The 21,756-nt window shown below is 37.8% G+C and overlaps 1 protein-coding gene across 4 annotated transcripts in view; it reads right to left on the reverse strand.

Annotated features, from left to right (window-relative positions):
- Positions 1–21,459, reverse strand: part of FILIP1 (filamin A interacting protein 1) — a 178,417-nt gene extending 156,958 nt beyond the window's left edge. For all 4 annotated transcript variants that reach the window (XM_081141309.1, XM_081141308.1, XM_081141310.1 and 1 more), the window contains exon 1: positions 20,889–21,459. The gene's annotated coding sequence lies outside the window, so the exon portion shown is untranslated. The remainder of the gene's footprint in view (positions 1–20,888) is intronic.
- Positions 21,460–21,756: the final 297 nt, after the last annotated feature.

Here is a 21,756-nt window from a genome sequence, read left to right on the forward strand (position 1 = left end):
TTGCCACACCTGGAGTGGGAGATGCTACAGGTAGAAGTCAAGGATAAATAAGGACCAATATCTTGCAATGTACAGGGCAGGCCCCTGGAACAAAGAATTATCCAGCACTTAAAATGTCAGTTGTGTTGAGGTTGAGAATCCCTGAGCTAGACCACAAGCACAATCAATGGTAAGACCTCCTACCACAATTCATGCAGAAAAACAAGGTTAAAAATTATGTCAAAGTTACAAAGGACAAAGTCACATGGAAATCCAAGTTCAGAATACAGCTTTTTTGTGTCAATCAAGTCATAATTCTTGTATAAAAAAAGACATTTTGTAGCATTAAAAACAAGTGTTTTGCAATAGTGCATAACCAAAATATAATCTTATCATGAGGAAACATCAGACAGACCCAAAATGAGATCACATTCTACAAAATAAATGGCCTATAATCTTCACAAATGTCAAGGAAAGTAGAAGAAATGTTCCAGAATTAAATAAACTAAAAAAATACAACTAAATGCAATGTTTGATTCTGAAATAAATCCTTTTGCTATAGAAGATATTGCTGGGACAAGGCAAATTTGAATGGATTCTGAGAATTAGATAGGAGTCAGGTCTCAATGTTAATTTCCTAATCGTGATGCCTGTCATAGTCATGCATAAGATTAGCCTTGTTTGTAGACAATGCACACTAAAGAACCGGGGATGATAAGGCATCAGGTTTGAAACTTACTCTTATCATGGGGGGGGGGGATCTTTGTACTGTACATTCTACTATTCTGTAGGTTTATGATTGCTTCAAATGTAAAAAAATAAAATAAAACAAATGTATTTTGGTGAAAGCAAAATTCCATGCATATGCTAGCCAAGAAATGTTTTATTTAAAAATATTGATATTATAGTTGTATTTGGGACAATATATACACAGTCCCTACTAAATCTACATGATAACCTTTTAAATATTTTATGGAAGAAGGTCAGCTATAAATATATACATACATACATATAATTTTGGCATTTTGACCTCTAGAGACTCTTATTAAATTTTTAGTTTAAATGGAATATTTTTATCTATTTGGCCATGTGAACTAATCCATCAAGTCATTTTAAAATAGCTTCAACTGAAAAAATAATTAAATAAATAAATAAATAACTTTAACTATCTTTCTTATTAAATATGATGCATACTTATTACAGAAATTTAAAATCACATATTTCTCTTTCCAAAAAAAGATAACCATTGTTAATGTTTGGAATATAGTCTTCTAATTTTTCCAGTAGAATCTTAAAGTGTGTAATATTTTTCATAATGTATGTTTGTTTCTAGTTTTTCATTACAACAAAAATGCTGCACTCACATAGCTGTGATTTGTTAAATGTCTTCAGTTAAACACCCATGCTGTATTTAATGCCACTTCTCACTACCCCAGGTGGTTATCACATGGTAACTAGCCATATGTCAGACCCAACAATCTCATGCCTTCAAAAATAGTCAGTGTGTACAAACAGAGAGAAAGAAAGTAGGGTCTCTCCTCTGTAACCTGTGGGTCCCACTGAGATGCTAGACTTTTTTTCCTCCCAGGTAGTGTTTTCCTCAGCAGATCTGCAGTTGACAGAGGGGCAGTGGGTAAGCTGTTCATTAGGGTCCCAGAGGAGGTACAACGCTTCCTCTTTCCAGGAGACTGTTACACTCATTAATTATACAAAGAAGATACAGTACTATCAGACAAAGTTTAATTGATCTCTATTTTTGAAGTAAATATAATTTAAAATTTCCCATTAAATGTATCTTAAGTACAGATGGATGTTATGTGAATTGTAAATCACACAGTCTGGGCTGGTCAATACAAGTAGTTCTCGAGAAGCATGTGAAGATTTGACATTATAGTTGTATTTGGGTGGTTAACTAAGAGTGGTTAGCTTTCCGCAAGAAGTTTATTTTATAACTTGAACTAATCACAAGGGGAATCTAGCAATAAAGCAACAATAGTGGGTAGCTCAGAGCTAGCACAACTGCTCTCCTGAAATCAGCTTACTGTCCTTGCTGTATTTATGGTAGAAGGGCATCCTCCATCGTCCCACTATTCCTTACGATGGACAACTCAGCGTATGTTAATAATATAAAACATTATTATATATTGTGTCACATAATACATATAATATATAATATTAATATATTATTAAAATAATATAAATATTTTCTGAGGTTTACCAAGTTTAAATGGCTTTGTATATGGCTTACTTTTTTTGACTCTGATAATATCTTTGTGGATAACTTTTTAATTTTGTAGTGAATTCTGTATACAAATCAAAACTATCCAGTATTTAAAAATTCATGAAGTAAAAAATTATTTCATGAACTTTTTCCCTGTTTTCTAAAACCTAGATATCTGAGTTTCAAATAAACCCAAATTTTCGGTGGCAAGAAGCCAGACCATGTCTTCAGGAGAATTCAAAACCAGCATGATTGTATTTATAACGTGGGAATAACAGCAGTTGTTATACCCCATGCACGTAAAGTATTTAGCATAGTTCCTGCTATGTTGGAAGCACTCAATAAAAGTAACTATTATTATTATTATTCTGCCATTCATTTTTTTCCTATAGCCAGTTACTATAATAGTTACATTAAAATTAACATTAATACATTAATGATTATCATATTCATATGACATGTAGAAAAATACACAGAACATTGCTTCTGTAATTAGGTCCAGGTCATATACAGCATAGAAGATTATATGTAACCTTCCATTTGGTGTGAACCAAATTAAATGAACAAATCAACCACTATTAGTGAGGACACTAATGAGTAAAGGAAAGTAATTATATATTATCATATATAGATGCTTTTCAAGAATATTTTACAAAATAGTGTCCAATACATTCCACATACATATTTTAAAGCTCTCCTTTTAAATAAAACATTTTACGAAAATTTTCCAGAATTTCGCTGAAGATTTTATGTATCCAAGGTTCTGACCTTTTCTTGGTATATTAAACGCCCTTTACAATCATTGTACTCACACCAAATTCTTCCAATTTCTTAGTATAGTAGACACTGTTCTCCCTCAAGGCACCAAATTCCAGTGTAGAAAAAAAATACTAAAAACTGAGAAGACAGTCAAGTCAGACCATCTTCCTGTTCCCAATCATCTGGTTTGACCTCACACATTGAGTGGTAATTTGTACTTTAAATTGTGCTCTGTTGTACAACAATCTAGAAGAAATAGCAGGACCTTCCTTCAAGGTGGATATTTTTCAGAGAATGATTGGGGTTAACAGTTTTGATTGGAAGTTGATAATAAATATTGAAGCTGAAAGTAAATTATTGGTAACAAATTATCCTTTGTGAATAATAACTTTCTGTGTAACATTAATAAAAGTGTCTTGATTTGTGTAGTTTTCACACATATTAATGTTGAAGGATGCTCTAAGACTGCCTGAAACAGAAGAAATAACAGAAAGAGGGTTCTGAAAAGAAGAAATTAAGAAAGAATGCGAATAACCCCATAGAAACACGGGAAGTTGATTAGAAAGCCTGATGGAGAAGCCCTCGTGCGATGAGGGGACGAAACTGAAACATATTAAGGCCTCAACTCAGGTAGAAAGGGAAGAAGGGAAAACAGAATTTCCATGAACAGAGTGTGAACGTGTAAGGGAGACTAGAAGGGATAATATGAAACAAGGACATGAGACTATCGTTGGCTTGGTTGCTTCAGAACAGAGAGTGACAAATGGGCAATGTGACGATCTCGTTGACTAACGCATTGCTGGTTAAGTGACTCGGTCTAGCAATCACCAAACAGAAGTTGGAAATCAAGCCCAGCTGTGCTGTTATTCACACTTACATTCTAAGAAACAGAATTCTACATAATGTCTAGGCTCATTCCTCTTTATCTGTGGGTATGAGAGAAATAAAGGGAACTCATGTCCTTATGCCCAGTGTATGGAAAAAACTTGGAAGAACACATGATGAAGCACCTTGACTCATCTCAGCACATTCTTTGCAGAACCAAACAGCAAAAGATGATCTAGATGTCCAGCTTCGTTTAAAAGGCTTAGTGCCTACCTTCATTCTGGGTAAATTTTCAGGAGTAGCTTCTTCCATAAAAGGGCTTCCCCAGAGGAAAGCGTAAGAATACTAGCACACAAGGTCTTGGGTGAGATTGCACTCACGTCCCTGCTTCCTATAGAGTCACAAAAAGTCCCTGCTCTCAGACAAATGAGAAGCAGCTGGGCATCCTACACAGCACATACCAGCCTGCAAGGGCCCTCACAGGACACAGGCACAGCACACACTACTCTACAAGTAGCCTCCCTCCAGCCCTGGAATAGCAGACAGGATTGATGAGTAGTGAGGGGCCGGTGTGCTGAAAAGCCCGACATCTCTAGAGGTGCCAGAGACATGAGGAGGCAGAGAAGCCATGAGCTCTTACACAACAGGTACCTTGGGAAATAACCCAAGACACGCAGTGTTCTGGATTCTAGGGAGTGATGCAGCGCAATGCTGTGGCTTGTCTGTGAATTCATATATCTGAATTAATAAACTATATGACCTTGAGAAAGTCAAACGTCCAGGGTTCCAGCTTCCTCATCTCTCATTAAAATGGGTTGGAGTCCATCATCTCAGCATCCACCAGTATCTAAAAGTGCTACGGTAAAACAATTTTTCACAGCAACTCATGAACTTAGCCGATTGCCCAAAACTTGAACCTTAGTCCCCCTTTTTAGAATTAGTTTAACCTTATAAGCCAGCGATTTTCAACCGGTGTGCCGCCAGAATTTTTAAAACATGCAATACCTGACCTCTTTTTCCCTTAGATTGAAAACAGTCAACACAACAATAGCCATCCAGTTGTAAATGGATCAAAAGTATATACCTTTTTTTTTTATCAGATTGGCAAACAGTATTTTTTGGTATGCAGCAGAATTTTAGTAATTTTAGTTTTTTAGTAATTTTAAAATTTTGGTTTATGTGTGTCATGGGATGAAAATGGTTGAAAATCGCAGCTATAAGCCTACTGATCCTGAATAGTTCAATAAGTACTGATCAAATGCAAGGAATTCCTTGCTCCAGTGACCAATTTCACTCATCTGCTCCATGGTCCCTCATCCTCATGATCCAGTCCTAAATATATTCATTTTGGTTGTCAGATTATGTTTCAATAATAACATTACTCAGGCCCGGCCAGGCGTGGCTCAGCGGTTGAGCGTCGACCTAGGATCCAGGCGATGGGGGTTCGATTCCCGGTCAGGGCACATGCCTGGGTTGTGGGCTCGATCCCCAGTCGGGGGCGTGCAGGAGGCAGCCGATCAGTGACTCTCTCATCATTGATGTTTCCCTCTCTCTCTTTCCCTCTCTTTTCCTCTCTCTCAAATCAATAAAGATATATTTAAATAAATAAATAAATAAATAAAATAACATTACTCAGGAAATACATTGTCATCAAAATTACTTGGCACTTCAGTGATAAGGCAAAATGGACTACGCAGCCTTGTTTCAACAGTTCTAATCAAGCAAAGCCCCTCCTAGGAAATCCTATCAAGCTACTGAGGAAGAATATGTGGTTTAAAAAAAAAAGAAACCCTAGGTCTGCCAAACTTTCAGAAGTCAATAGACAATATTTGAGAACAATGGGGGGAAGAGGAAAGAGTGCATTCTCAAAAGCATCCCGTGTGTTTTCACTCCTATTTTTCAAAATGGAAGTGGCCTTATTTTTCCTCTGATTATAAAGATTTATAATGCATATTGTGAAATTACTTTTCAGGAAGCTTGTCCAAGTGGATTTTCCCATCAGCAGTATGCAGGCTGGGGCAAACACTGGTATACAGCTGTGAGTACATGAAACAGTTTATTCTTGTTTATTATTTGTTAATTATTGAATTATTTTCCATATGAACAACTGTAAACTTACTTTTGCCCCACCCTGTATAGAGTCCAGTTCTTCACACCCTCACCATACTGGGTATTGAATTCTTTTGAGTCTTTGTCAATGTGTTGGTGGAAATAATACTACCTTCTTTTAATTTGAATTTTTAATTATCAGTGAGGTTAAATAGTTTTTCCACTTACTTATTACAAATTATTTATGTCACTTGTTCATTTTTCTATTGCCATTTCTTTTTTCCTTTATTGAATTAAAAGAGCTCTTTCTATTAAGGACATTTGTCCTTAATTATTTTTGTCACAAATATTTTTGTCCAGATTGCTGTTTGCATTTTAACTTTGCTCATGAGATTTTTTTTTTTCTGTGTAAAACATTCATTCAGTTTTTACAAAGTCAATCTTTCATGGTGCCAAATATTTGTTTTTTGTTTTACTGCTTTTTTTGTCTTGCTTAGGAAGATTTCGCCCCCTATATATATATATACATATATGTGTGTGTGTGTGTGTGTGTGTGTGTGTGTGTGTGTGTGTGTATATATATATATATAGAATGTTTCATTTTCATTTTTTTATCACTTGACTTTCTGGTTCATCTAGTATGTATTTTGGTGTAAGGCATGATATAGAGATTTTATTTCATTTTTTCCAGTTATTTCAACCTCATTGATCAAAAAACCCATGTTTTCTCCTCTGATATGAAATGTCTCTCCTTCCTGACAATAAATTCTAACATGTAGGTGTCTATTTTTCTGGACTTTCTACTATTTTTGAAATGGTAGATCTCCTTGATCTCATCATCTAATGTAAACTGATTCTGACACCACTATCAAAGTGTTGCAATGAGTATGGTTTCAAAATTTCTTTTACTATGTGGTAAGGCAATGCTTCCAACTTTTGCTTCAAAATTTTCCTGGCTAGTCACACAGGTTTCTTGCTCCAGCAGCAACTAGGCGCTTGAAGTGTTGAATATATATAAGTATTTTTTTTAAGTGCACAAACTCATAAAAGTCCTAAAGCAAATAATTTTACAAGAAGTATTTATCACCCCCTTTTAGACATATTAAGAGTGGTCACTGTTTTGAAAGAATACTTAGAGTATGGGTGGTGTTGAGAATCAGAAATTTTCTAGCCCACAAGATACATATTTGGCTGGCTTGTTATGGGCACTACAGATTTAAGTATGATGAAAATACATGTATATAGCACATCGTCTTCATCACATTATTCTTAAAAGCATTAAAATTTTCATGTCAGTGGAAAGAATGCAATCCACAAGTTCCTCACCTCACCATTTTTAAAGCTATGTGGACTTGTTGCAACAAATCAGTTATCCGAGCCTTTCAGTCAGTCATTTCTGCTGCGTTCCCTGAGAACTTGTTTGTCAGTCTCTGTCTCAGGTTTAGCTTTTACAGTCCTCCTTTCCCACAGCAAGAGTCACTGCATCCCAACTAGTCTGTGAACCAATCACTGACCACCCAAAACCAGTTGAGTGCTCCCACAATACCATGTATTCACTAGTCACATGGCCATTGTTTTCACTTGCAACCCCTGTTACAAAGTAGAGATAGTATAATATTAACCATTGTATCCCAATCCCTAGCTCAGTGCCTGACACATATGGATCTTAATAAATATTTAGTGAATGGGTGAATGCTGCATACTAAATGTGAAGCAGGAGGGACACCCAGAGCTCTAGCCCACTACTCTCGGATTTAGCATCATCTTAGTTGTTTTGACATTGCATTACAATTTTGGTATCTCACTCAGAGTCTCTAGAACTGCTCTTTTTCCAGAACTATCTTGTCTCTGAATCCCATCTCCGTGTTCTCCTCGCTGGTCCTGCTGAGAGTTTTGCCCAAACCCTGACTCTCTACCTGTGTCAAAACACAGCCATGCTCCGTCTGCCTGGTAAGATACCCCAGAACCGCATGTTAGACTTTCAGATGTCAGCTGCTAACTTGGACCACTCTTTGACATTTAATGCCATATCATTTGGATCCTGTGTTCTGCCTGCTCCCAATTCAGCACCAGTCCAGCTCCTCTTCCAGCTACATGAATGGGACTTGACTGATTAAGCCCAGCATGTTCTTCAAGGCAAGCAGACTAAGCAGATCTCACTCTGTAATCCATTGCTTCTACACAGCTCAAATTCTTTCAAATTCTCACACAATCGTAGCTAAAGTCCAACTCCTATGAAAGTGTCTGGGAACAGATTGATATAACAATCCAAATATAAATCAAATTGTAGGATTTTTAACCATGCATTCATACTACGTGGAAAAAACTAGAGCTCTGTTTTTTCTCTAATCTCTTTCTCCAGTGGACAAAATTCTTCACTTTCCAAGAAACCACAAGTCACTGTCATCTGGTTCTCCCCCTTGTCCTCTCCTCTGTTTGAGCTCAGCATTTCACGTGTTCGTTTTGGTGAGATTCCATAGCAATACATCACCAGGAACACATGTGTTCCACTGGGACTTGACTCCCTGGAAGATGTGAATAGTGATGTAAATAACAGCATCATTGGAATTTGGAGGAATTGATGCGGGAAAGAAAGTGAAATAAGGCAAAATCAAGCAACTATAATCAATATTTCCTTTGGGGGTAATGTGGGTAGTATTGATGCCGATAGGGAACTTCTATGGGATTCATCAGCTGGAGCTGTCAACAGAAACATTAATTAAATGGCAGCTGTTGCTTTACCACTTGTAGGGGAGTGGAGCAATCCTAACTCCAAAATAGATTTCCGAGGATGAGAACATTTCCAGCTAATAAACCACAATAAGAGCCTGGATGTGTTCTTGTCATGAGTTTTGTGGCGTATGAGTGAAAAGATGTGGAGTAAATATTTGCAATTAGACTTGTGTCAGTAGTTATGTTTTACACCACTGTCTTTAACCTAAGAGTTCTAGTCTGCTATTGGAAATGCATGTGCGTCATTCCAATCAAAGCTACAGAGTCCAGCTTCCACCCACTTAGTTATGCAGTGGTTAGTCTCTGATTCTCTAATGAACTTTTAAAATGTTTGTTGATTTTTAATTTGTACTGTTATAAAAGCAATATGTGACCATTAAATGTTCCAAAATACTGAGAAGCAGAAAAGTAATCACTCATGGTCACTGCTTGTTATTCCCATACTTATTTTAAAAATATGTCCAGTCAAATCAATGAAAACCAGTTAATAGTGTTTATTTTCTCAATTCCAGGACACTTAATGGATTTAACAAACGTTTATTGAGCATTTGTTTTGTGCGATGTGATTTTAAAAATAGTCCCAAGGCATACCTGAATCTATTTATCATGTTAAATTCTTAATTTACATGTAAATATTTATTATAGAATAATTATAATAATCTCTCACTTTTTGTTTAGTTTCTTTTGCTTAGAAAAAAATCTGTGCTATAGTATTTGTCATTGGTAATTTTCATCTTAGTAAGTTCATTTAACCATACAATGCATATAGATTTCCCCCTAGGTGTGAAAAAGACAGCTCTGTGGAGTTTCAAACTTATAGAATCAATCAGAAAATTAATGCTATACATGCTACCTAAAAATGTAGATTTTAACAGGTTTCAGAGTACATTGACCCACTGGCCAGTCAGTTCCATGGGACAGACCAGCTTGTTTCCAACACACCTGCTGCGAGAAGAGAAGCAAAGTGATTAATCTCTTCCTGTTGTTGCTAATATCATGAAAGTTAGGGGCTGGTATGAAAGTCCAGACAGGGGAATCCCAGGGAAAATATGAACCCAGCCAAACTCGCAGGACTAGGGGAAAAGCCAAGGGTCTAAACAAGAGAATAGAGTTTGCAGTTAGAATTTCCATGGAAAGGTAAAAAGGATATGTGCCCCAAAGTAAGGCAGAACATTTTATATCGATCCACAAGGGAAAAGAAAGGCAGGACATAAGAAACAAAGTCACTGGGGAAAATGAAGCACCTTCGAACACTCTCTAAGAAAATGGGTTGCTTCTACTTGGCCCACTTATTTGGAAAATAGAAAAGAAGGCAAGGATCCAATCTCTAGTCAAGCAAATAGTCCAGTTAGTGGGAATTCAGGGCACCAAGGCCAGGTGCCACAAGACCCCTGATGCTGAAACAGGGAAGCAGCTGCCATTCAATACCTTACATACTCAGAGTTGCCTCCAGAACAGCAAAGTGATTAAAAGATTAAGAGCACAAATTGAACGTCCAATTGACTGGACTCAAATCTGCCACCTGCTTGTAGTGGGGAGGGGAGACTGCCTAGGACAAGACCCTCGACTTCCTTACCTGTAAAATGTAGAGTATATGAATATCTGTCTCATGGGGTTGTCAGTACCTGATACACAGAAAGCATTCATTAAATATTGGCTACTTTGTTGTTTATGATCATGTGATAGAAAGGTTAATAGCCTAAGACTTTGTAACTTCTGCCAAATGATTTCTGTTCCCTTCTCCTAGTACTGTCTTCTTTAAAATGATGAGATTGTACTAGATAACTAATTCTCAACCCTGGATGCATATTAAAATCATATAAAAGCTTCTAAAATAGATCAATACTTGGCCACCTACTCAGGTCATCTTGCATTTTCAGAGCATCCCAAGTAAATGTGATGCACAAGAGGTGTTGAGAACCCCAAAGCTAGATGATCTGATAGCTCCCAGTGGGCTCAAAGCCTAGAATTTTCTACCCTCTTAGTTCCCTGATGGGTATGGGTAGGTCTAGGACGAACACTCTATGATCATCAACAGCGTGAGACTCAGAACCTCCATTCCTCATTGAAATTAGAACAGGTGCAGAGGTGCTAAGAGAACTAGGAACTCTTAGGAATGTCTTAGACAGTCCTTGAATGGATATGATAAAGTATTAATATCTTCCATTTAAGAGGCATCAGCTAAAGATTACTGTGGAAAGTTTTACTAAGTTTTGTTGCCAAAAGAAAGTTAGAATAATTGAGGAGAAAAAAAATACTTCCAGAAGATAACCAGTCAAGCCCTTTGTCTCCAAAGGATATAACACTAATTCTTTCCCTCCTTTGACAGTTACACCTTTTTACATAAAGACAGGAGAGGACAAAAGGGAAATTCTGAGTTTATTTGTTGTAGGAAAATCAGGAGAGATCATGTGAAAGAAACAGGAGGCCTTAATGAAATGTAACACATCGCTATCTTTTTTTCAGATGAAATAGGTCTATCCCACAGAGCAAAGAGTATTTTTGCTTCAGGAAGATGTTTAGCCTGTCAGGTAAGTAATGGCATAAGTCCTGTGCGTGGACTAGTGACAATTGTGTATAAGTGTTTTGGGCGGATTGGGGTATGCTAGTACAGTTGTGACAAGATATTGTTTTCAATTCATAGAACAGAATTTCTCAGAGGGTAGAGATTCATTTTGTTATGTGTTCACTTCACAAGAAAAATTCACCTTCCTGGGATATTCAGTCCCACCACCTGAGATATCTGATACACTGGAAGAGTAGAGTGTTTATGGCCACTGGCATAAGAAAAAGCAAAGCATTATCTGCTCCATTACAATTTTATTAGAACTGCTCTTTTACTCCAGACACTTGCAAAAGTAAAATGCTATACATGCAAATAGAAATTCAAAAATTTCAATTATATCCAAATGTCAGACATTTAGCTTCATTAAAGGTAACTCTTGGTTGATAAAGATTAAATAATTAAATAAAATGTCAAATAAAATATCTCATGCCATTGCTCTACAGTAGCAAACCATTGGCTAAAAAGTGTCAGGTAATTTTCTTTAAATTATAGCAAGCTCTGTGTTTTGTTGTTGTTATTGTTTTAAGGAACAACATGCTGCCAGATTGACAACTCCCTGCCTAAACAAAGTCATTGGGAGCTAGTAAGAGCTCTTATCTGGAATGAGACCTTCTGTCCCTTTCCTTGCTGCCTCCTCCAACCAATATACACATACCACCAAAGGCTACTTCAAGGAATATTGCTACCAACAGCTGGAAGAAGTATTTTGTAGGACTCCTTCTTGAACCTGTTTAACAAACTGAACGCTTATGACCAAGGTAGAAATCTGCAGAGCATTTCAAATGTTACAATAGAAGGTGGGGTTCTGAGTTGTCAACAGGAGCAACAACAGGCCAAAGCTCTAATGGTATCAAAGTATGTCGTTACAATGGTAGCCATAATAGCTCATAAATTCAAATGTTCCATGGCATCCTCTCCCAGGCAATCAACTCAGCAATGTGGAAAGCAAGAACCACATTGCTCCATCAATAACTGTGGAAGAACAGCTTCTGCAATCCAGTGCCCCGGGCATAGCTCTTTCTGAGTTGCCTAACTCTACTGCCCACTGAAGCTTCTGGTGCCACTTCGGAACCCTGGAGAAGAGCCCCAATTGGCCTTTTGACCTCAAATCTTGGGGTTTGCCCTTAGTGAACCTCTTCAGACTATAGGGGCATCTGAACCCCTGCAGTGCCACATTCTACACCTTTCATTAAAACATCTCACAGTCATCGGGGTGGAGATCTTCCTTGAACAACTGCCTACATTGCAAGGAACTGGTTGAAAATATGCACTAAATAAGATCAAGCTGCCTGAGTCTGAATTCCAAACCTAGCACTGGACAGTAACCATCTATAAGACTCATTTTTCTAATCCATAAAACAGAGATAAAAATAGTGCCTCATAGGGTTGTTATGCAAAGTAAATAAAATCATCCATATAAAGTGCTTGGCACAATGCCTGGTGCAATATAATCTCCAGCATATGCTAGCTATTATTATCATTTATATATACACTAAATAATGCTACATTACTATATAATACATTTATTATGTAGATACTACATATGTAGCTATTATTCGCATTATATTATCTATTATATTATTATATGAGAATTGGGATTCAGATGTTCCAGTCATTAGTAAGAACATCTGGTGTGCTGGGCAATGATCTATGAAATAAGCAGGATATAGAAGGTGAGGATATGTTACTCAAAAGTTGAGGGGCCCCTGAGGGGTGAATCCTACCAAAGCAGCTGGCTTCCTTAAGGACCAGGGAAACAACAGGCTGTGACCAAAGCAGTTGGTTCGGTGGTGTCCAAACCAGAAGATGACACCTATCAAGACAGCATGGGAAAGTTAAGCTCCTGTGTAAGCCCCTCCCTGATCCAAATACCAGGCTGCTCTTCAAGCATGTGTCACTCTTACTAAACAATTAACGAAACACAAAGAGCCTTGAATACCTCCAGTGTCACATTTCAAGACTTACAGAATGACTAAGAAAAATCTGAGCTGGCAAAACTCATCCTTGCTCTCCTGGCAAGCAGACCATCTTTGTTTTCCATTAGTGTGTGTTGTCGTCACAGTAACTGCAATTCCAAATACAGGCCCATGGTGTCATTTCCTCATGCACTCAGGCTGCCACACTGAAATAGCATTATGAACTCAGCAATGCCTCTTCCTTTCCTGTTGTGCTGTGGTGCCTCAAAGGAGCAGGCCCTAAAATGAGTTACTTAAGACATAAGCATATTAAAGAGATAAAAGGAAAAATAAAGTCTATCTATCCCTGTTACTGCATCGCCTATGACTCGTGTGTGTGCGTGTGCGTGTGTGTGTGTGTGTGTGTGTGTGTGTGTGTGTGGAGAGAGAGAGAGAGAGAGAGAGAGAGAGAGAGAGAGAGAGAGAGAGAGAGTGTGTATGTGTGAAGACTTTATTTTTGCAAAGCTCTTTTAGATAAACAAGGCAAGTTGGCAATAACTTGATTATCTTGGTGATGTCAGTAGTCTACTGTTTTCAATCAAATTGTCTTTTGGCTTTAAATCTTTAGCAAATCATTTTTAAAGAATGTACTTGGCCAACTGTAATATGTCCATTTTAAGACTTTCTTACACCTTTTCTTTACAAAGATAAGTAGCAGATAATGCATTACTTTAAAGTAACTTAGGGAGATTGCAGTTATAATTATTGCAAGACAAAAAAAACCCACTGTTTTCAAGTGTAGACATACAAGGTCCTTGGCTAGTGAAGCAACAATAATCATTTTCATATATGTTTTGGTAAAGGAGGTAGTAGCATTTAAGCAAGAAAGAAACAGAAAATCCCTGAACCTTAAGTACTCAAAGTCAGATCACTTGAGATAAATTCTGCATTAACTTTAAAAATTCTTTTTAGTCTGCCTTTCACAGACCTCAGAAACACATAAATCACCCAATATTATGAACATTGACACCATTTCCCAAAAAGGAAAAGCAGCGCCAACCTTCTTTCGACTTTTCAGTGCTGCTGTGACTTGCACAAAGCTCTCAGGGACTGGGGTGCTGGTTAATGTCCTGTTTCTTCATCTCTCTGCTGGGACTTTCTGAAGTTCTGCAATCAGCTGGTTAACAGCCAACTATAGCTGCTCAACTCATGCTTCACTTGACTTAGTCTAAGTTCTTCCACAACTCACTGCATGGCCTTTGAAATTAAACTGCCTCAGCTCCTGCCACAGGGAAAGTGGTATTCTGCCTGCAGCCCTTTCCCTGCTGAGAGCTAAAGAGTAGGTTGACCATTTAAGGAGAAGAACATAATCCAATATATTTTCTTCAAGTTCCTATATCTTTGCCTGGCCGGGCGTGGCTCAGAGGTTGAGCGTCGACCCAGGATCCAGGTGATCGGGGTTCGATTCCCGGTCAGGGCACATGCCCGGGTGGCGGGCTCCATCCCCAGTCGGGGGCTTGCAGGCGGCAGCCGATCAATGACTCTCTCATCATTGATGTTTCTATCTCTCTCTCTCCTTCTCCTTTCCTCTCCATGAAATCAATAAATATATATGTATTTTTAAAAAGTTCCTATATTTTTGCCCTAGAACCTTTAATAAGCATTTCATAAAGCCAGGAAAAAATTGCTTCCTTGTTTTCCCTTCCTTCCTTCCTTCCTTCCTTCCTTCCTTCCTTCCTTCCTTCCTTCCTTCCTTCCTTCCTTCCTTCCTTCTACACAAGGTTTTCATTAGAGAATGACAATTAAAAAACTCTATTTGACTTATCTTTTAAAACTCATTCTTCCAATTGAGAAAAATAAAGCAAAATGGACATGTCTAAACCGTAACTACCCTACGTAAGATTTGTTGGCCCTAAAGCTGCTAAGATACTTCCCTGCTTATAAGAGTGTTTCATATACATTTGTTAAATTAAATATACAGAGCAGTCATCACCCCATAATACATACACACATATTTATGACATACCACTTTTTGTTCATCTTGGATTATACTTTCTTGTCATGTTTACGAAGAATGAGTAGGATTAAGGGCATTGAATAGCAAGAATTCATCTCCATTTGGTAAGGTTGAAGCTAGCAGGAGATGCCCTTTTTTGGTCTTTTTATTTTTATCTGTTACTAGGTTAGTAAAACAAACCAAAACATCTAAGGGAAGAAATAAAGAATGATAAATTTAACAGTATATTCCTCCATGGAGGAAGAAGTCGCTGTCGTCATACATTACCCAGTGAAGTCGGCTACAATGGAGACACCCAAGCACCGGGGATAAACACACTCTATCTCCAAGTACAAATACAGAAACCATAGTATAGTTTTTGCTGTTGGTGATTTCTTAGCCTTTTTAGAAATGATTCTATGAGACAGCAGACTGCTGAGTGATAAGGGAGGGTTTGAAATATAAATTCCATACTAAATTATTGGCTGGCGTTCAAACTATGTCTGCTTAGAGTACCCAGGAGCAAAGTATGTCCCAAACAGGATTCCAAATTTAAACAATACATTCTTCTGTTTTTTTCTATGATCTATGAACTTGAGTTCACAGACTATCTGTATCCAAGAATTTTGTGTGCAACAAAGACTAAAATAAACAGATACCTACATTTACAGAGTGATAATAAAGCCATAATAGCTTAAATTTATTGAAAAGTCTACCAGGCAACTATAAGTTTTACTAACTCAATCTTCAGAACAACTTTATGAGGAAGATAGTATTATTATCCTTGTTGTGTAGATGAGGAAACTGAGGCACAGAGAGTAATTTTTGCCCAGAGTTACAGGGAGCTGAAATCTGAATCTAGCCTAAATACTAGCCTTTCCTGCCTCTCCTCCATACTAATAAACACGACCTTGTTGTTATAGCATCAACTCAGATTTGGGGAAACAAAATGTACTTTACTAGCTTATCTTTTATTCTACTGCTATATGTATTAAAAATAATTAATATGTAAACAAACTTAGGCTGCAGGCTTTTTTTTATTCCTCACCAGAGGATATTTTTTCCATTGCTTTTCAAAGAGAGTAGAAGGGGGGGGGAGAGAGAGGGAGAGAGAGAGAGAGAGAGAGAAACATCGATGTGAGAGAGACACCAATTGGTTGCCTCCCACACATGCCCCAACCGGGGCCAGGGATCGAGCCTGCAACCAAGGTACGCGCCCTCGGCTGGAGTCGAACCCTACCTGAGACCGTTCGGTCTGAGGGCTGACACTCCAAACACTGAGCCAAACCCCAGCTAGGGCTATGCTGCAGGCTTTTAATGGCATTTTTCTAACAAGCTGTTACCAATCTTTTTTCCCTTAAACCTTTCTGCTGAAATAGATCTCAATCGAGGCTTACCCTCTCACTTCCCATAATGCTGCTTTTCTAAAACCCACGTGTTTAGAAAAATAAAATGAGACAAAGTAGTGAAAATGTGGATTAAACAAACTCTGTAAAATCCCATTTCTTAGGGCACCTGTTTTATGAAGAAATACTAATCTTCAAAAAAACCCAAAAAACTAGCATTAGTTTAGAATGTGTATTTTACCACAAAGTTTTACTTCTAAGGAATAAGTAAAAATTATAACCATAGGAAAACCACCACTAAATGAGTATATTCAATATTTTACACATTTCATTAGGAAAATCCCATAGTGATTCTTGCTGAACCCACCCATTTAGAAGAATAATTTTAACCTTCTTAGGCCATCTTAAAATATAAAGACAATGCTTTTCTTTTGAAGGACACAAAAAATTGCTTCAAAATCATGATTCTTGCTTTATCTCACATAGTAAGGCAATAGGTTTCATGAGTGATTAAAAATAAAACTCAGAAATGTCTCTTTTTTAAATATCTAGGGAAAAGAAAAATATATTACAACATGACATTTAAATATTTTCATGCTCAAGGCCAGATTCTAATTCATGATGACCAGCAAATAGAAGAACCCATAATTTAAATGAATAGTACCAAAGGTAACTATAAGTGGGCTCTGGTGCCAAAAGATGATAAAAGTATATGCATTAAAGTATTAAAAGGTTTAGGTGCATACCCAGGACACGCATATATATACAGTCTTTATATATCCTCCTTTCTATTTAATTAACCATAATTACAGTTTCTTTTCTTAATTTTATACTTATCTATACTTTCTTACATACTCATCATCAGAAATCTAGAGCTAAAAATGTTAATAAAACATCTGCAATGTTCATGGGGTTGAAAAGCTTCAAGGTCAAGTGATGCTTAGGGCAACGCTTTGTACCTCAGCATCTTCATAGAGTTATTCAGAATTTAAAGACACAAACCCTGCTCCAAAGTACCCTAATTCTAACAGAGCACCAAACTGTCTAAACTAAGAAGGAATCACTTCTAAAAAGCATGGTCCTGGAAATCACTGTAAAAGTGGAAGACACTGACCCGGGTTTTAAAAAGTGAACAAGGTGTCTACAGGAAAAGGGATGAAAGATGTTCCAGGCATGGGGAATGAACTGGGCAGGGGCAGAACATTGAAATGCGCACTGGGTTTGTGTTTAGAGAACGGCCCCAAATCTGAAATATCTGAAGCAAAGAGATGAACACTTGCTGTTGAGTAGTAGGAGCTGAGACTAGAAAAGTTAAGTATGTGCCAGATGATGGAAGGTTTTCAAAATACCCAGCCTAGGTGTTTGGTGGCAACAATGAGTCCCAGAAGATAACTAAACAGTAAAGAGACAAGCACAGCAATGCTTTAGAAAAATTAACCCCCTGGTCATGGGCAAGATGGTTTGGATGGCAATGAGGGGTGGGAGGGGAGCATCAGTGTTACAATGCAGACCGAGGGTGAAGGGAGTAGGCCTTAGTGTGGAGGGAGGCATGGTAATGGGATCTAACAGCTCTTATGGTAAAGGGGGAAAGGAGGATTCCAAAATAACCCAAATGTGAACTTGAAGGAACAGAACAGAATCTACATGGTTCGTGGAGTTTGATTGTTGTGGAGGCACAGTATATACTGGAGGAAAGTACATGGTCTAACCTGAGCTACTTTTTAATTCTCAAGGGTAAACTTACAGCCATACAGATAATACTCAAAATTTCAATTCATCAGGAAACATGGCTTTCACGCAGGGCCGAATGCTTCACTCAGTTATCCACACACTGTTCCACTGACTCCAAAAGAAATTACATGCTTGGAACTAATGGTAGATTAGTTGATACATTTGATAAGGGGTTAATATCCAAAATTTATAAAGAACTTATAAAACTCAACACCAAAAAACCAAACAACACAATTTAAAAATGGGCAAAGGATCCTAATCGACACTTCTCCAAAAAGGGCATACAGGTGGCCAATACACACAAGAAAAGTTGCTCAATGTCACTAAACATCAGAGAGATGCAAATTAAAACGGCAATGAGATACCACCTCACACCTGTCAGAATGACTACCATCAACAAACCCACAAACAAGTGTTAGCAATGATGTGGAGAAAAGGGAGCCCTCGTTCAAGGCAAGTAGGAATGCAGATTGGTGCAACCACTGTGGAAAACAGTATGGAGTTTCCTCAAAAAATTAAAAACTGAACTGCCTTATGACCCAGTGATTCCACTTCTGGAAATATCTCTGAAGAAACCCAAACACTAATTCAAAACTATACATTCACCCCTAAGTTCATTGCAGCATTATTTACAGTAGCCAAGATTTGGAAGCAGCCCAAGTGCCCATCAGTAGATGAGTGGATAAAAAAGCTGTGAAACATTTACACAATGGAATATTACTCAGCCGTAAAAAAGAAAAATCTTACCCTTTGCGACAGCATGGATGGACCTGGAAAGCATTATCTGAGTGAAATAAGCCAGTCAGAGAAAGACATGTACCATATGATTTCACTCATATGTGGACTCTAATGAACAAAAGAAACTAACAAACAAAATAGAAACAGACTCATAAATAGAGAACAGACTGAGGGCTTATGGGGGGGTTGGCTGGGTGAAAAAGGTGAAGGGATTCTGCAGAAAACAAACAAACAAAAAACTCTCATGTTTTTTGAGAGTTTGGTGATTACCATGGGAAAGGAGGGTGGAGGTAGGTAGAAAAAAGTAAAGGGGGATAAATGGCGATGGAAGGAGATTTGACTTTGGGTGGTGAACACACAATACAATATACAGATGATGTATCATAGAATTGTACACCTGAAACCTATATAATTTTATTAACTTATGTCACCACAATAAATTCAATAAAAAAACTTTAAATAAAATACAATGACATCGCAGGGACTGACTTGCAACTTCTCCAATCATAACCTGCCTTGCCTCAGAGAATTTGTTAAAAAAATAAATTTTGGCTTTACATGTACATTTGTAAGCCAACAATGTGACCCTTCCTAAGATAAAAACTAGAAAAATGTAGAGCATTTTGTTCTGATTTTTCAAAACTCAGAAAGAAGATACTGCATCTCCACTAAGGCACCAGGAGTTTCATTCTCTCATACCCAAGATTACCTGAGCGCATGTTCCACTATTACTTACATACATTCGTTATATGTAATCAGCTCATTCACCTTTTAAACTAATCATATAATCAGAATTAAGAAACATAATACATACTATGTACTAAATATATACACTATTTCATTTTTCAGAACATATGATATATAAGCTTTAATTAATTTTTCTTAAAATAGAAACATCTACTGAAAAGTCTGATACCTTCTTACTTGTCAACAATGTGTTCAAAACTAATAGGGTAAATTCTTTCTTTAAATTGACAAGATAGACAAATAATTCCTTTTAAAATATGCATCTTTATCTACTTTGATAGTATCCTTAGATTTGGATATTCATTCAAATTACCATGTTCATTTAAAGGAACAAACTTCTTATCCAAAGCCAACCCAGCTACAGATACCAGGTGTCAACAGTTACCACATCACCAACGTACAAACATAATTTTTGTTAGATTCAATGTGAAACTGACAACTCTAATCAATTCTAAGAAAAAAGTATGGCAATTCATGGAAGGGGAGAGAATATACTACCAGATGAAAGGAGGATTTCCTTCGCTCTATAGTAAACACACTATATGCACATACATCCAACTTTAGACAGGATTTTTTTCTAATAAATTCAATTTTAGTTTTAAAAATCAGCATCTGTTTTATCTAGGTACAAGCAATTACTCAATTTGTTTTGTTTCTTAGAAAAACGCAAAATAATCTTCTCCTGAGTCGTTTGTATTCAGCAACTGCAAAAGCAGTGATTTAATACCAGGCATATTTTGAGCCCAGTCAGAAGCCTTTGGGGTGGCTGTAACGGAATGAGGTCAGAAGCAGCACAAGGTGTACCGGTGTAATGAGAGAATCAGGCAGAGGGAAAAGCAGATAGCAGCGAGTCAGAGCACAGCGATACAAACACCGGGCAGGGCTTCCCTCCAGTTACCACACAAGCTGCTCAGCCAGTTTCAGTAAGTGAGTTACTTGGCTCCCAGGGAAAACATCCCTGCCACTGGTGAGCCATCCTAACTGCGAAAGGAGCTGCGGTATCGTCCTTTGTCACATTTCTGCTTCCTGCCAAAGAATGTAAACTTGGCAGAAATATTTTGATGGCTATTAAAACATCATAATCTTTGTGTTTAAAAAGGACTCGGCATGATTCTGAGAAAGACATGCTGTTCCTGGTTCTTTAAAAATAATTCACGATGATTACCATAATTCCTAAATGAGCTATCACAGAGTGGAACAGTGAGAATCAGAGGAAACAGACAACACAGACTCGCAGAGAACTCTCTTCTTAGGGAAGCAGAAATTTCTTAAAACAGTAAGCAACTGTTTATTTTGCTCTTACCTGATGGCAGCTCGTTTAACCAAGGGTATGTCCTTTATGGAGGTAGCTTATCCTTTGAAGAACCCAGTGGCTTGTCCCACAGCCCCAGAGAGACTGGAGTTCTGGAAAACTATCCAGCCCGAAAGAATACAGACTAAAAGGCTTTTCCCACTTTCTTTCCCAGGACCAGCCAATAGCTGAAGTCATGCAGGAAACAGAGAGAAGGGGAAAGCACCGTCTTCTCCCTGAAATCCCGATCAGCAGCAATGGGAGGCTGTTGTCTATCTCCCACCCAGACTTTTGTTTAAAAGTTTTTTCAACTGTTGCTAGGTGTTGTTGGGTCCTGAGATTAGGTTTCTCGTCTTCTGCTCCCTCCTGCTCACCGTCAGAGCAGTGACTTTGTTGAGGAGCTGGCTCGCGTGCTATATTTAACCAGTGTTCTCAGCAAGTCAAGCCTGTCAACAGCTGAGAAGTTTGGAGCCGGCTTTACTCGGTTCCTCGGCAGCTGGGTTATCAGTGGCTGGAGCTCTGCTCACCCTGTAAAAGATTGCGGGGAAACCGGCAGTCCCTTTTAAGGACTTCTGCTCATTGCACAGAGGTAATTATTATTTGAAGCTCTTAAACACAGAGTGTGATTTGGGACTTGGGTTTTAAAATCTGAAAAGAATTAAACAGCAGCCGTTGCCTTGAGCAGAGCATTTTACCAATACAATATTCTTCTCAATTAGCCTTCCTTAGATAAATGTTCTTAAATTTAAAAAAGAAAAAAAAGCTTTCATGTAGTAAAAGTGTATCACAACTGTTGGGGAAATTCACAGTAAGAGATTATTTCCGGACCTGTTTTGTATTGATGTGTGACATTCCTAGCTAGGTGACTGACTTCGTCACA

Source organism: Miniopterus schreibersii (genome assembly GCF_964146895.1).
Source record: "Miniopterus schreibersii genome assembly, chromosome: 6".
Lineage (NCBI taxonomy): Eukaryota > Metazoa > Chordata > Mammalia > Chiroptera > Miniopteridae > Miniopterus > Miniopterus schreibersii.